The following is a 15440-nucleotide window of genomic DNA, read 5'->3' as shown; positions in this document are numbered from 1 at the left end:
GTGAGTACTGTACATAATTACAATACAGATAATTTCCGCTCTAGATGAAATGACTTCCGAGTGAACGGAGGACGTATGCATACACATTGCGGAAACTCCAATAAGAACAAAACATAAGCATTCGTTGTGAAAAAACGATTTCGGTCTCGTGCATAGCATGGCGTAACTTTCCGTTACCAAGAATGTGACAGTCGTCATACGGAGTCTCTGTTTCTGACATTCAGTCCGTACCTCATGTTGCGGAAAACCCTCCGGCAACGCATTACCAGCGGGTTTCTCTGTACTGCGGAGCATTTTTTTTTACAGTGTATATCAGGTTTCACTAAGCGGCGAAGCAGTTCAAAGAACCAGGCACACTCTTCATCGACAGCTACTGGCAGTCGCAAGAATTGGGACACAGTCATCAATTGTAAATTCTTTGTGCTTGTAACCTTCTGCGCCATGTCCGCTTAATTAAGAGCAATTTAAAAGCACCAAAAATTTCTAGTTATGTTACATCAGCGGAACGTCTTACGAGAGAACTAGTAATCAAATTTGCGCTTAGCACGTGGTTACGTCCCTTGCTTTTCGGTTGTCTGAGCTGCATTGTTGCGAGACGTCTTTCTGTACTAACAAGGTCTTCACCCCGTCCCGAAGACTGTTTCGCACGGCTTAGCCACCCTTTCTGCCCTAATTAACCAAGCTGAATAATGCGATGGCAGCCGACGCAAGCACTGATTGGTGGCTGAGATGCAAAAAGCCAACGCTGGCGGAAAAAGTCTTACGTGTTTCGGTGTGGCGGGAATGCAACATTTGTTTGTGTCCTACAAGGAACATGATTTAAGTGCTTAGAAGCCTTCCACTGTCGAGTAGCTGCTGTTCTTCGACGCATCATTTGATCTAATTGTGTGCCACACTGCATTGCTTACTTGATTATGGGTCTAAGTATACCAGATTTTATCCCTTGTGTTCATCTTAACAAGACAGTTGTGCATTCTTTTGGAAGAAATTTCGCGGTGCTTGCTATTACGTGCTTTCGCTCTACCGCAGCATTATGCGATGTAAATGATTATTGTATAAGCTGTAAGTATAAAAAAGCAGTGATATTTGGGATGTACGTAGACAGTGTAGCTTTGGTTGGGGATCTCAATTAAAGTAGAATAGAATGGCTGCATCAAGATATATTTGATGTTAATTACGTAAGGGAGAGGAGCAAAAAAGAACCGGAGGGTGCTTAAGGTTTTCCTTCAAGAGTGGAGTGCGACCGCGTGTTGCAGCGCTGCCAGGGAGTGCACGGAAAAAAATTGAAAGTTGTTTTTTTTGGGGAACGGAAATGGCGCAGTATCTGTCTCGTATATCGTTGGACACCTGAAACGCGCCGTAAGGGAAGGGAAAAAGGAGGGAGTGAAAGAAGAAAGGAAGAAAGAGGTGCCGTAGTGGAGGGCTCCGGAATAATTTCGATCACCTGGGGATCTTTAACGGGCACTGACAGCGCACAGCACACGGGCGCCTTTGCTTTTCGCCTCTATGGAAATGCCGCCGCCGCGGTCCGGTTCGAACCCGGACACTCCGGATCAGTAGCCGAGCGGCCTAACCACTAAGCCACCGCGGCGCTGTCGGGTCATTTACCTAGTGCGAACTCTTCTGTTACTCGAATCGAATTTCCTTATCGCTGCTGATTTTCTAGAAAGCAGCATCAAAGATCTTTTTAACGAGATTAATCGGAGCTACACACATTATGCTAAAATTGCTTGCACTTTCTCATCTTCCATCTCTGTGAAGGGCAAAGGTGAGCATTCTGCTAACGTACACCAAGCCACTGAGCCAGCCGCTGGTGCACACAGATAAATGGAAGCAAACTAATGGGAACTTACGAATACCTGTCCTGGCCTCACTGCCAGTGCTCTGAAATGCAACAGTAAGTGGGGCTGGAAAGCTAGGAAGCTTTGTGCGGTGAAAACCTCGATATCAAGAGAGAGATAAAAGTTTAGGAGGCAGTGGGAGGCAGCAGTGAAGAGCAATCGTCTAAAGGATCAATGTTAGTCCATTGAACGACTCCTCTCGAGCCATCAGAGCTCTGAACTTAAGAATCCGCCTGGCTCGTGACACATTTAAGAACAAAAAAAAAAGGAGAGAGGACCTTTAAGCTCCGCTTTAAGGGTATGACGTGATAGTGTTAATGGGTTAATGCACATATATTAGTAATTGCTGATAGAGAATACCTAAGGAATCTGCGTTTCCCTGAAGACATTGTCTTGCTAAGTCACTCGGGAGATGAACTGTAAAGCAGGATCAATGAGTTAGACAGGCAGAGCAGAAGGGTGGGTCAAAAAATTAACATGCAGCGAAACAAAGTAACATTCAACAGTCTCTCAAGCAAACAGCAGCTCACAATCGGTAGGTGGGTACTGGAAGTAGTAAGGGAATACCTCATTTTAGGGCAGGTAGTGAGCGCTGACCCGGATTATGAGAACGAAATTAAAGGGTAATATAAATGGGGCGGTGCGCATACGGCAGGTTTTCTCAGGTCACGAATGGCAGTGTACCATTATCTCTAAAGAGAAAAATATACAACAGATGTATCTTACCGCTGCTCACCTAAGCGGCAGAGACGTGTAGGCTAACGAAAAGTGTTCAGCTTTTGTTATGAACTATGTAGCGACCTACGTAATAAAAATGATAGGTGCAACTTTAAGGGATTGGAAGAGTGCAGAGTGGGTGAGGGAAGAAACGAAGCAGAGCTCCCTCTGCTGTGCCGTCCCTTATCCGCCAGCCGCCAGCTACTGCACCAGAACCGCCAGCACTGGGTTCCCATAGCAGGCCGACCCACATCCCTCACCTGAAACTACGTGTCCTTGGACGTTCCCTCGAAAGCTCGGCGGGAACGCCACCGCCAGAGTCACCCGCAGAGACGATCACCTGAAGGCGGCTGTCATTGCCTTCTACGCATTCCTTTCACTCGTTCAGCACCTTCCGACTCTTCGACAACACAGGGAGGGAAGCCTGCGCTGTCCCTTCCTGGTGTGCAGTCGCTTGAAGCGCCGTCGCCCTCCACCAGCCCTACCGTCGTTCACGCATTGACCCGCGAGTGGCGTGAGTCTGCAGCACTGGACTCAAGTCATTCCTTCGACTCGTTGCAGCAAGCGTGCTCCCCACCTCTTGAGTTTTTCCTTGCACAGCGCGGCCGCGTCAGTCGAGTTCTGCGCACCCACGTCGCCCAGAACCTGCGGTCAATGCAATGCAACCTCCTCTGTGGTACGTGTTCTAGAGCCGGTGGCGCCTCGGTGCTTCTTCTTCAACTGCACTCGGCACTAAGCACGCGGCAACTTTCTGCTTGCACAGTGACGCCGCAAGCCCCTTGTGCATCCATACGTCAAGGCCCTTATTCAATGGCTGCACTGCTACGAATTCCTCCCACGGCACCTGCCCCACCCGACCCATTGCACAGCATCGGCCACTGTGCACCTCGTCGTTTTCTCCCCGTCAGGCGCTTGTCTGGGTGGGGGCTCTGTAGCGCTACAGCATAGACTGGAACTTTGGGGAAAGGAGAAGTATCAGGCCCGGGCCCAGGGCAACGTTAAACGCACTCGGGCAGAGCAGACATTTTCTTCGCTGGCCGTCACCGCTCATCGTGTATCGAGCCGTCTGCAACTGCAATAAATGGGGGACACATATCTTTTATTTTTAAAGCCAACAGTATTATTAACGCGGTTTTCACATAAAAAAATATCAACCCCTGTCCCGGCGGCTGAGGGGCTATTCCGTAACTGAGCTGAGCGCCGTACACGTCATTCGCTGAGTCCAAGATCGTTTGCGCAAGTCCCAGTGATTGCAGCTGCGAAACCTGGTTTTTAATTGATTTTCATGATCGCAATCCTGAAACTATTTAGCTACTGTTCAAAAACAAAATGCGCGCTATAATTGAAAAATTTATACCTACCATCACTGTAACTCAACGCCATGAATCGCCTTGGCTCAATTCCGTGCTAAAACGCATGAATAACAAAAAGAAAAGAGTTTTCCGAAGCGCCAAAAAAAACCAATAACCCAAACACATGGCAAAATTATTACGAAGCAGAAAGATCCTACAACATACAAGTATACAAAACTGAACACTCATTTTTTTCTTCTACTCTACCCGACATGATTCGTACGAACCTACGTCAATTCTGGAAGTGTTTCAATCTTAACCCCATCAGAAATGCAACACTGTGTGACGATGATAAAAATCCAATTGAAGATCATGACGTTGCGGAAGTTTTGAATTGATCATTCAGCTCAGTTTTCACTGATGAACGGGTAATAAATTACGCGATTTCCCTTCCTTTAACTTTCCACATATGCCGGACTTGAGCTTCGAACCTGATAGTATTGTCAAATTAATTGACTCTTTGAAATTAACCACTTCAGCTGCTGTTGACGGAATTATTACAAAAGTGTTAAAATATACAGAACATGCCACTAGCGCCATATTGTCTCACATCCTTTAGCAATCCCTTTCAGCAGCCATCATACTCCATGACTGGAAAGTAGGCAAGGTCATCCCTGTCCCCCAAAAAGGGCCTTCATCTCGCCGTAATTATCGACGAATATCCATCACATGCATCACTTCTAAACTAATGAAACATATAATTTTCTCTCAAATTATAAAATTTCTAGTGTCTGTTAACTTTTTTCAGTCTAACCAGCATGGCTTTCTAAAAGGTTTATCTTGTGAAACACAATTAGCCTTCTTTATTAACGACCTTAGCTCTTGCATTCACCTTAACATTCCTATTGACGCCCTCTTCCTCGATTTTGAAAAAGCTTTTGACAAAGTTCCTCACAAGCGAATATTCCTAAACTTTCTCGTCTCAATCTTAACGAACATGTTTTTAATTGGATATGCAGCTTTGTCACTAATCCCCAGCAGTTTGGTTTTGCTAATAAATGTTCATTTTCTTATTCCTCTGTTATATCTGGGGTACCTCAGGACACCGTCTTGGGCCCCCTTCTTTTTCTCATATATATTAAAGATTTGCCTGCTAACATATGTTCTAACATTCGCATATTCGCTGATGATTGCGTTATCTACCGGCCTATTACTAACAGCGATGACATTTTGCTTCTTCAGTATAATATTCAGCACGTACTAACCTGGTGTAATACATTGCCAATGTCCTTAAATGTGAAAAAAAGACATCTCTGCTATCATTCCACCGCCGTCATTCACAACCATCTTCAAGATATCTAATCGGGAATGCCGAAATCGCTTCAGTATTAACCTACAGGTATTTAGGCATCCATATGACACCCGATATAAATTGGTCTTTTCATTTATCTCAGATTACTTACGAAGCAAATCGCGTCCTTGGTTACTTTCGACGAACCCTGCGACTAGCACCTTCATCAGTGAAGTCCCTTGCTTACTTAACACTTATCCGTCCCAAATTTGAATATGCATGCAAGATCTGGGACCCTTATCAAAATAACCTTTCCACTACTCTCGAGTCTGTACAGAATCGCTCAGCTCGTTTCATTTTCTCAGCCTATTCTTATTATGTAAGCGTAAATTAACTAAAACGCAATGCTCTTCTCACAACTTTAGCGAACCGCCGAAAAATTTCCAGACTGTGTCTGTTTGATAAATTCTATCATCTACATCGCATCTCGAATCGCACAAACCAAGGGAAGGCAGTCTACTTTCCCCCTGCTCGCACTTCTGCGCATCTGTCATCATTTTTCGTTCATACAGCAAGGGACTCGAATGGCATGCCGAACGCCATCGTTGATCAGATCGACTCATCGTCAATCAGATAGTCCATAGAAGAAATGTACAGCTGAAAAACCACCCCTTCATGTAATACACATAAATAGGGCCTCTGCGGTATAGTAAATAAATAAAATAATTATACAACGATTGAGGCAAATACGTGATTTCGCTAGCATGTCAGCTCTCATCAAATAATCCTCGTTTGATAAATAGTTCTACAATGTTCCACACCATGTCCTCTCATAACCGACCCGCTGTACGTGAGCTGATTAGCATATGCAGAATTGCTATAAATGAGGCGTCTGATTTTTCTTTCCAATCTCAGGCTCTTATATTGAGCGCACACAGATGCGCAGAGCCAGTTGCAATTGCTAGCTACTCTACTCTCAAATTTCCCAAGAAAGACTTTTGCGCATCAACCAAAAAACTGCACTTAAGTCACTGCATGATGTTGTTTGTCAAAATAGAGAATGGCTACTTCCATAAGGGTGAAAAAAAATAGCTGTGGTTTAACCACTGCTGAACCTGGTTAAACAGCGAAAGCTGGGGTGTATCGGGCAAGTAAACGCGCCTTGGCGCCCGTAACATTGAGTGCGTTCCGCGCAATGAATAGGCAGCGCGCCTACCCTCACTACCCGGCAGTTAAATTAATGGTTGATCGCGTGAGGTTGGTCAGCCAATGAATGCCACAGTCGTATGCTGCAGTGCCGCGTGTCTTCCACAGCGTTGTCAGCGCTAATGTAGCCCACTCTCTCTCTCTCAACACCGCCACGTACCCCAAAGCGCGATTGAGGCGTCCAGCTGACCCAGGAAGCCAGTTATGCACACTTCCGTTCCTCAAAAATCGTCGGAGTCTAGAACGTTGTCAACGCCAACGCCTATGAACAAATTGAACGCCGACGGCCTATAGCTTCAGTGCCCAGTTTCTGCCAAAATGTTGTCCATGCCAGCGCATGCAGCGCAAATCTGTCACTAAGCCCACGTAGCTTAAATGACCGCTGAGGTGTCCTCTGTCCCAGGGGGAGAGTTATGCGCGTTTCCTTTGCTTTGGAAGGTAGTGGTGAAATCCTATAACTCTCTCACCACCGTCACGTACCTGAAAACGCAATTCAGGCGTCCACTGACCCAGGGAGCCAGTTATGCACTCTACTGCGGCGGCTGCGTTTTTATGGAGGAAAAACGCTAAGGCGCCCGTGTGCTGTGCGATGTCAGTGCACGTTAAAGATCCCCAGGTGGTTCCGGAGCCCTCCGCTACGGTACCTAATTCTTCCTTTCTTCTTTCACTCCCTCCTTTATCCCCTCCCTTACGGCGCGGTTCAGGTGTCCAACGATATATGAGACAGATACTGCGCCATTTCCTTTCCCCAAAAAACCAATTATTATTATTACTTTCCTTAAAATCATGGGTCTTGGATGTTGTCGAAGCCAACGCCAATGAACACAACAAACGTCGGCGGGCCATAGAAAAATTTCATGGTGGTGGGGGGGGGGGGGGGTGGGGGGGGCACTTTGTTGACCTAGAGTTCGGTGAGGCGAAAGCCTTTAGCGCGGTGTTACTGCTGGTTTCATTGATGTTTTGTTACGATGTTAAGAACACAATTGTTTGTGTATATTAAATGCTGGAGACACTGGAGTGTGTTTGGGAGGCATCCGTCTGATTCGACGCCTTTCAGCAAACGCTCTCCAGCGTACTTACGCTAGACAGAAATTATTGTGCGATTGTAAAAAGAATAAAAATAAAGTGTCCCTGTCTGTGCCGCTAAGTATAACGGGCTTGTCAAAGAAATCTACATACGCGTTGGCAGCAAGTAGCGTAGTCGTTAGCATGCTCGGCCGCGGAACATAAGGATGGTGGTGCAAATCCCGCCATGCACAAGGATTTTTTTCTCATCGAGTTGACTTGATTTGATTGACAACTATAGTGTGACAGATTTCGCGGAGTGACGCACAGACAAACAACGATGAGCCATTAAAGGCTTCCGCATTAAAAACAGGCGACCCCACGGTTTCGAGGGTGGCGGCGGCTGAGTGACGTCATAGCTGTCACGTGGTTTCTGCTCAGTTCAAGGTAAGAATCGTGCACATGGCGAAGAAGCTACAGAGGGGAGTAGTAAGGCTCTCGTTTTGAAATAACCTCCTTACTCTTCAGCTTGTGTTTAATGCTGCCGCATCGATTCACCACGAGAAGTGCCGGCAGACAGTACAGTATTATTGCGAAAGCCTTTAATTGCTCATATTCGCAGTGACCGTCCGTACTGTCAAGTGACCCCTCGATATCCGTCCAATACATCGCCACCTAGGTCACGTGATCTGGGTCGCGTGTCACGCGACATTGTCACGTGATCTCAACCTGCCAACTGGATTGTGAGAAAAATGCCCATTGCCCACTGGCTTACGCTTTTCCGCAGTTAAGAGACATCGAAGTGCCTCCAACGAATTTTTTTATTTCTTCAAGTCTAATACCATTATTGTATTTTCATTTCTACTTCCACTTGTTGGGAGCCTTTGTTTCCGGCTATTTTTTTGTATATTAAAAATGACAGGATATAGCGTGAGGAACTTGCAGCCGCAGCAAAAGTGGTCCCCCAATATATCCGCCTCTTATCCTATACTACTTCGTGTATCAGGTGTGGTTAAAAGAGGAATTGTGAAAGGTAAGTGGCTGCCATATAATTTTTAAACTTGATCCCACATTTTTTTTTATATGTTGGCGAGGCGGCGTGAAAGATTTCCCAGACTTTATTTTGTGGCTTTTCTGCCTCCTTGCATTCCCGTGTGTACCATACTTTCTAGTTCTGACTGACCACTCATCAGGATTTTGGATTAGATAGGTGTGCGGTTGTTGGAATGCATGATGTCAACATTTCATTTGTTTCTTCTGTGCTGAGATTTTCTACAGCAGTATTACCTAAACTGGCATTTTCTCTAAACAATTGCTAAATGTAGCTTCCAAAGCCGTGGTTTTGTCGGGATGACTGTTGGCGAGGATGACTCGCTTATTACGACTTGGAGATGATTGCTTCCGTATGGATTGTCTGGAATGTCCCATTAAAATTCGCTAAAAAGTTCCTCAGAAGAGAGCAGGAGACTTTTCCACACCGTTCAGAGATTTTCAGATCGCAGGTGCCGTAAACGACTCCCCACTACAAGTCTCAAGCGCTTACCGTGTGTCCTTTGACCTTTTAACCAACTCAGTACCTCTGCGCTTTGGGCACTAGACTTATTCAAATACAGCTGGTTTGTCTGTATCAAGGCAGAAAAGAGCAAACATCTATGTGAAACTTAATATAGTTCTTGTGTAAATCAAGGACCATTTTTCCCACTCGTTGCACCTTCAGCTGTTCCTCGCGAAGGAACTACGGCTGCTCCTGTAAATAACGGTTACGTTAGCGAATATATCACTATTTCACGCTGCGTGCACAGTACAGCACCGTTCCTTTCATAGGAATAAGAGAATGCGGTGTCTCTACGTTAAAGAAAATCTCTCTCTTAGTCAAATTATACAGAAAATTTGGGCCGCTAAACCGTTCAAAAAGCACAGACTCACATATCCCCTTGTCGGTCTTGAACAGCGTGATATTCGCGAGCCTACTTCCCTTGTCTAGCCGTATCTTGCATAAGAGAGACAATAAAAAGCTCTGAAAGATTCCAAACAGTTCGTCGCTCTATAATTTCATTGATTTGAGGTGTTGAATGCTACAGGTGGGGTTAGCCTTGCTTTATCTGCCGGCAATTGCTCCACCGTAGCGTCCCTTCTATATTAAGAATGTCCTAAAGCCTGTCGCATCTATCCCGCTATGCGCACAGTGTCTTATAATTGCACACATTCTCTTCGACAGTGGCCATCTACGCACACAATCAATCCACACAGTCCACATCACAGTCCACTCCAGAAGTCACCATCTATGCAAATATATACAGTCACAGTAGAACATATGCCATTGTAGTGCCACAAACCGTACACAAATTCACTCACAGTATACCGTAGTCCACTCCGGAAGACACCATCTACGCACACATTCAATCACAGTAGGCCATAGTCCTTTCCTGCTGTCACCATTTAGAAACAAGATCCGTGTCCTGCAGAAATATTAAAAGAAGGCGTGCAGCCTCCCTTCTGCATGTCTGGTTTCCACTCGGGTAGACAATGTCATGAACTGTGCTGTGACGGGTTCCTGTCTTCTTGAAGGAAGCGAACATCACGTGACTTTCCGCGTTGTACTCTGGGGAGTACATAATATAATGTTCGATATCCCCGCACGCACCACATAAAGATACGGAGCGAAAACGATGCTATGCCCGTGTTATGCATCCAGGCAGGAGTGCGAGCAGAGACCGTGCGAATTCGATGTACTAGGGTCGCCTGAGATCTCAGTCCCTTGGTGACACAAGGCTTGTGGGGCGCACTCCACAGGGTACTGAAATGATCGAGCACCGTTTTCCTGTAGAGACTTTTTCCATCTTGAGGTACTTTTTTGATGGAATCCTTGAGACAGCTTTATGGGCGAAATTGTCTGCCACCTCATTACCGTTGACTCCTGTGTTAGAGGGAACCCATTGGAAATATAGAGTAATGCCTCTGCTGTGCAGATTCAGCACCAAGCGCAGAGAGCTTATAGACAAGGCGTCAGTAGAGAATCCGCGGTCTAACTTCTGATGGGCAGATTTTCAATCAGTTAGGATGACAACAGGTTGACCGGGACAAGACCCTAACTTCCGTACAGCCGCCTCAATAGCAACACTTTCAGCTGTTGTGCAGGATACGACAGCAGTAAAGCGTACGGACCACTTACAGTCCAAAGAAGGAATGTAAAAAGCCACTGCGCTAGCTTGTTTGACCTTGTCCACAGAACCATTCGTGAAAATTTGAAGATGGCGGGCATACTCTGTTTCCAAGTGTTCAAGTACAAGCGAACACGTTGCTGCCAAAGGAGAGCTGCGCTTTTCGCTCACATAGGGAATTGTGACCTTACAGTCGAGGGTCGGAAAACACCAAGGGGGTTTCAACCGCTTCCTTTGCCTTCGGACATTAAGGCCTAAAGAACTAAGAGTATTGAGCGCCAAGTAAGCCTTCGACTTCTATCTCTTGCAGAGCCACTGGAGAAGGGATCGCCCAGATACCGTCTCTTCCAGGTAGCCAAGATGCATTAGTAGTCTCTGAGAAGCGATAAGGCTAAGAGGTTTCGATAGAGACTCATGAAGTACTGCCTTATTCGCAGGCGCCTGAGGAACTCGAATGGCTTTTCTTAGGCCTTTTCTGTGGACAACTTCGAGACGTTCAAGTTGTGATGCCGAGGGGGAAATTAAAGGTAACTGATAGATACGCGACCGACCAGCCGCGGTTCATGAAGTTTTACCATTGAAGAGGGTGGCTTCCCCATTTCTCACGTGCAATTCTACGGATCACATTGAGACGCGAAGATATCGATGAAATAATCGCCTCTACAGCTTTTCGCCACTGTAGACGGGAGTCAATAATGACGCCCAGGAAACGCGTGTAGTTGAATTGACGGATGCAAGAGTGACCGATGTCTATCTTCGACCGCGCTTGACGTCTTCATGCACTTGGAAACAGTACAAAGCCGGATTTTTCCACTCACAGGGACAATCCCACACCTTGAAGGTAAGCTTGTGCCGAAAGCAGAGCCTGTCGAGCTATCAGGGCTAATCGCTTGTGTTGGTAGCCAGTAATCTAAATACAGATGTCGTTAGCATATATTGACATTCATACTTGCCTGCAACTTTTTTTCAACGCATCGGGAAGGCCAGCCATTACGACGTTAAAGAGCGTGGGGGAAACAACACTTCCTTGAGGCACTCCTCTTGATAGAACCCTTTCGGTGCTTAACGTACTCGCTAACCGTACACCAACCGCGCGATCGCTTATAAACTTGTAAATGAATCTTAACATATGGCCCTGTATGCCCATGCCTTGCAAACTGTTTAGAATTGAGCTCTGAAGCACGTCGTAGTAAGCTTTCGTAACGTCAAGAAAAATGCCTAAGGTGGAAAGGCCGAAAGCTCTCTGGTGTTCAATGTGACTCACCAAGTCTAAGACGCTCTCTTGGGCACTAAGACCTCGACGGGATCCTGTCATACATGTTGGCAATGCATTGCTGTCCTCAAGCCGCCACGATAAGCGTTCATTTACCAGCTTCTCCATCAACGTATCTACTCAGGAGGTCAATGACACAGGGCGGTATGAGACAAGGTTTGTCATGTCTTTGCCAGGCTTCAGTACTCGAACTAAATGTGCCACCTTCCATGACGGAGGAACAACGCCAGACTCCCAAACTCGATTTATGAATTTGAGGAACTCCTTCCTGAGTTGTAAGGGCAGATTATTCAGCATTTTATTGGTGATGCCGTCGGGACCTGGTGCAAACCGGCGACGCATGCTACTGAGCGCAGTCTGAAGCTCACGAAGCGTGAACGGGACGTCCATGATAGACCTAGAGGAAGCAGGTGGTGTATATATATCTATTCCAGAATTAGCACGTACGAGTGCGTCTGCAAATTCCTCTGCTAAGCACGCAATAGGCTTTTCCTTGCGTATTGCAAGGCTTCGAAGCCTTTTGAAAGGCTTCGATGGGCGAGATTTTCCAGCAAGGCTGCCAATAACTCGCCATATTCTCGTCATCAGTGAGAACGCAGTCAAACTAGCGCAGAATGATGCCCATTGCGACCTGTACAGCTTATTCGTGTGCCGTCTAATAGCAGAATTCAGCCTATTTAAGGTCGTCTTCAGTTGTCTATCGTCCTTCCTCCGCACGAACTGGCGCTCCGCCTTTCTTCTCGCTGCGCAAAGGTTCCCGAGTTTTAAATCCGGGGCCGGAAAATGATCAGGTACTTGAGCGCCGTAGTTGCTGCTAGATCACTAGAAATCATTTTGTCGAAAACATCTCCAGAAACACGTTCTAGGTGCTCTCTGTAGTTGTCCCAGATTACCACATTGCTAATTTTAGGACCATGGATACGAAAGTCGGCAATAAGCACAGAAATCGGATATTGATCACTTCCCATGTGGTCAGGAGCTGTTGACCACCTCACACGGACGTCAGGTGAATGCAGTGTCAGGTCTATAGCAGTGGCTACGAGTTTGCGTCCATGGGAATCCGTGTTCCTGTCACCCCAAACGGCATGATGGGCGTTGAAATCACCGCAGGTGATTCGAGGAGCTGAGCAGTGGTCGCAGAGCTGCTGTAGAAACAAATTCAATGCTAACTTCTTCCGCGGGGACACGTAGACGGATGCAATAGAAAGGGTTCGAGAGCCGACCTGTATTCTCACAGCCGCTACCTCAACGTCATACGTGCAAAGATCGGCAACGCTTAGAGAAAGATGTGGAATTTCACTTCTTGTGTAAAGCCCGGCACTTCCTGCAGGAAATGACTTTAAGCTGCAGTTTTATTGGGCGACATATCCAATCAAACATCTCCCGCTTGGCTGGCCAGCTTCTGACAGGACCAATACTGAAACACAAGTCTCTGTCAAGAATAGATTTTGTTCAGCTAACCAACTTAAAATCACAGCGCAGTTACACTGTGGTATAAACGGCACTTTTCGGTGTATATAAGATCCACGAGGTTTAACCCCATCCATATTAGATCGCAAGGATGTTCGCTGCGAAGGTGGTAATAAGGGACTCAAAAGAAAGCATCAGCTGTAGGAAGTTCTTCAGGTTACCAGGTGCCATCGCTGGAACATATGAACGCAGGGCCCCAAACAAAACATGAAGAAGGTCAGACATACCTTGATTTTGGAGCTCCTTATTTTGCGCAACGCACTCACAACATCGACAAAAGATGCCGACGGGCACACACTCTTGGCCGCAGTAGCTGTTTTTTTTTTTGCCACTTGTGCATATGGGAGTGCCCCTTGCCGTCGAGTCTAGCTGTGATCCGGCCGCTCAGAAATCATGGACACTTTTTGCTGGAGGTTGAACAACCGACTCGCGCGCACTGGACCTTGGCGTCTTGCAGGACTCAGGTCTCTTAGTGACATTGTTGGGTAACGCAGCAACATCAGACTCCAACACTGGGAACTCGTCTAATCCTGGGACAAGCGTCTCAGTCGGTCGGGTTTTGTGACCAGCAATAAAGGATATTCGACGGTGCAGAGCGCTCATACGGAAGGGGCAGCCTCCGAAACTCGCTGGATGATCACCAACGCAATTGGCGCAAGCAAAACCGGTCTTGCAGGTTTTGAAGTCATGGTCGCCACCCCATCGCTTACAGCGTCGATCCTTTGTGCAAACTTTGGGCACGTGCCCAAATCGTTGGCATCTAAAACACCGTGGAGGATCTTCAGTGAAATCTGCAACTGCGTGTTTTGTGTATCCCAGATCAATTTTTTCAGGGCGCTCTGAGTTGGGAGCAAATGTCAACACGATAGAGTTGGTAGGTTTCGCAGCCCATTTTTTTCCTGGAGACACCACACGACGCACTGGTCGTTTCACGTGCAGTACACCATGTGGTTTATGATAATCAAGTAGGTCGCGTTCTGAATACCACTTTGGTACACCCTTAATAACACAGGCGTTCTCCATGTGGGAATGGGGCAACCGCACGTTAACTTTGATGCCAAAAATCTGAGAGCTCTGCAGGAGCTTGTCAACCTGCTTTTCCGTCGAGACATCCAGCTGAAGAGCCCCGTGCATGGTGAACAGACTTCGAATCGGAGCTGATCCCAGCAGTGATTGAAGGGCCACGAAAAGTAAGATGGGACTCTTCTCTCTGCCCCGCCGCGGTGGCTCAGTGGTTAGGGCGCTCGACTACTGATCCGGAGTTCCCGGGTTCAAACCCGACCGCGGCGGCTGCGTTTTTATGGAGGAAAAACGCTAAGGCGCCCGTGTGCTGTGCGATGTCAGTGCACGTTAAAGATCCCCAGGTGGTCGAAATTATTCCGGAGCCCTCCACTACGGCACCTATTCTTCCCTTCTTTTTTCACCCCCTCCTTTATCCCTTCCCTTACGGCGCGGTTCCGGTGTCAAAAGATATATGAGGCAGATACTGCGCCATTTCCTTCCCCCCCCCCAAAAAAAAACAATTATTATTACTCTTCTCTCTTAAATCAATCCCTTTTTCTGTGGGCTCAACCACTACCGGGATCCCGACCGTTCGTTGCTTGCGATGACTCACCAACTTGAAGCACTGTTTGTCCACGTCAGCCATATCGGCCACTGACTCGTCACCGTCCACGATCGTTGACTCATCCCTACTAAGCGATGAAGTCTCGCTGGACGGGTGGTCGTGTCCATGTTCTGGTCGCTCCACAGACTGGGAAGCCATGGCCGCCTCTTCCGAGCCAGCCTCCTTTGATTGGCGTGGTCCCTTTAGGCTGGCCGGCGCCGGAGCAGCCGTGCTCTTCCTATAGGGAAAGTACCGCCTTGAAGATGCTGCCGTCCTCGAATATTAAAATAAATCTGGGTAAATTATGCAAAATTAGGTGAAGAAACAGAGCTGAGGCCACAGTAGATCAGAGAACGTCTTCGTCTTCCTCTTCCCTCTATAATTTCGCTTATATCAGGTTTCACTAAGCGGCGAAGCAGTTCAATGAACCAGGCACACCCCTGATCGACAGCTACTGGCAGTCGCGAGAATTATGACACCGTCATCAATTATAGTTTCTTTGTGCTTGTCACCTTCCGCGCCATGTCCTCTTAATTAAGAGCAATTTAAAAGCACCAAAAATTTCTAGTTATGTCACA

General features: G+C 46.9%; 1 protein-coding gene across 1 annotated transcript in view; it reads right to left on the bottom strand.

Moving 5' to 3' along the window:
* The window catches only part of LOC144131065 (alpha-1A adrenergic receptor-like), a 414411-nt gene that overhangs the window by 102711 nt on the left and 296260 nt on the right, over window positions 1-15440 (bottom strand). The gene's annotated exons all lie outside the window — the stretch shown is intronic.

The sequence above is a fragment of the Amblyomma americanum genome, chromosome 1, assembly GCF_052857255.1.
Source record: "Amblyomma americanum isolate KBUSLIRL-KWMA chromosome 1, ASM5285725v1, whole genome shotgun sequence".
NCBI lineage: Eukaryota > Metazoa > Arthropoda > Arachnida > Ixodida > Ixodidae > Amblyomma > Amblyomma americanum.
This window is presented reverse-complemented; position numbering and strand designations above follow the sequence as displayed.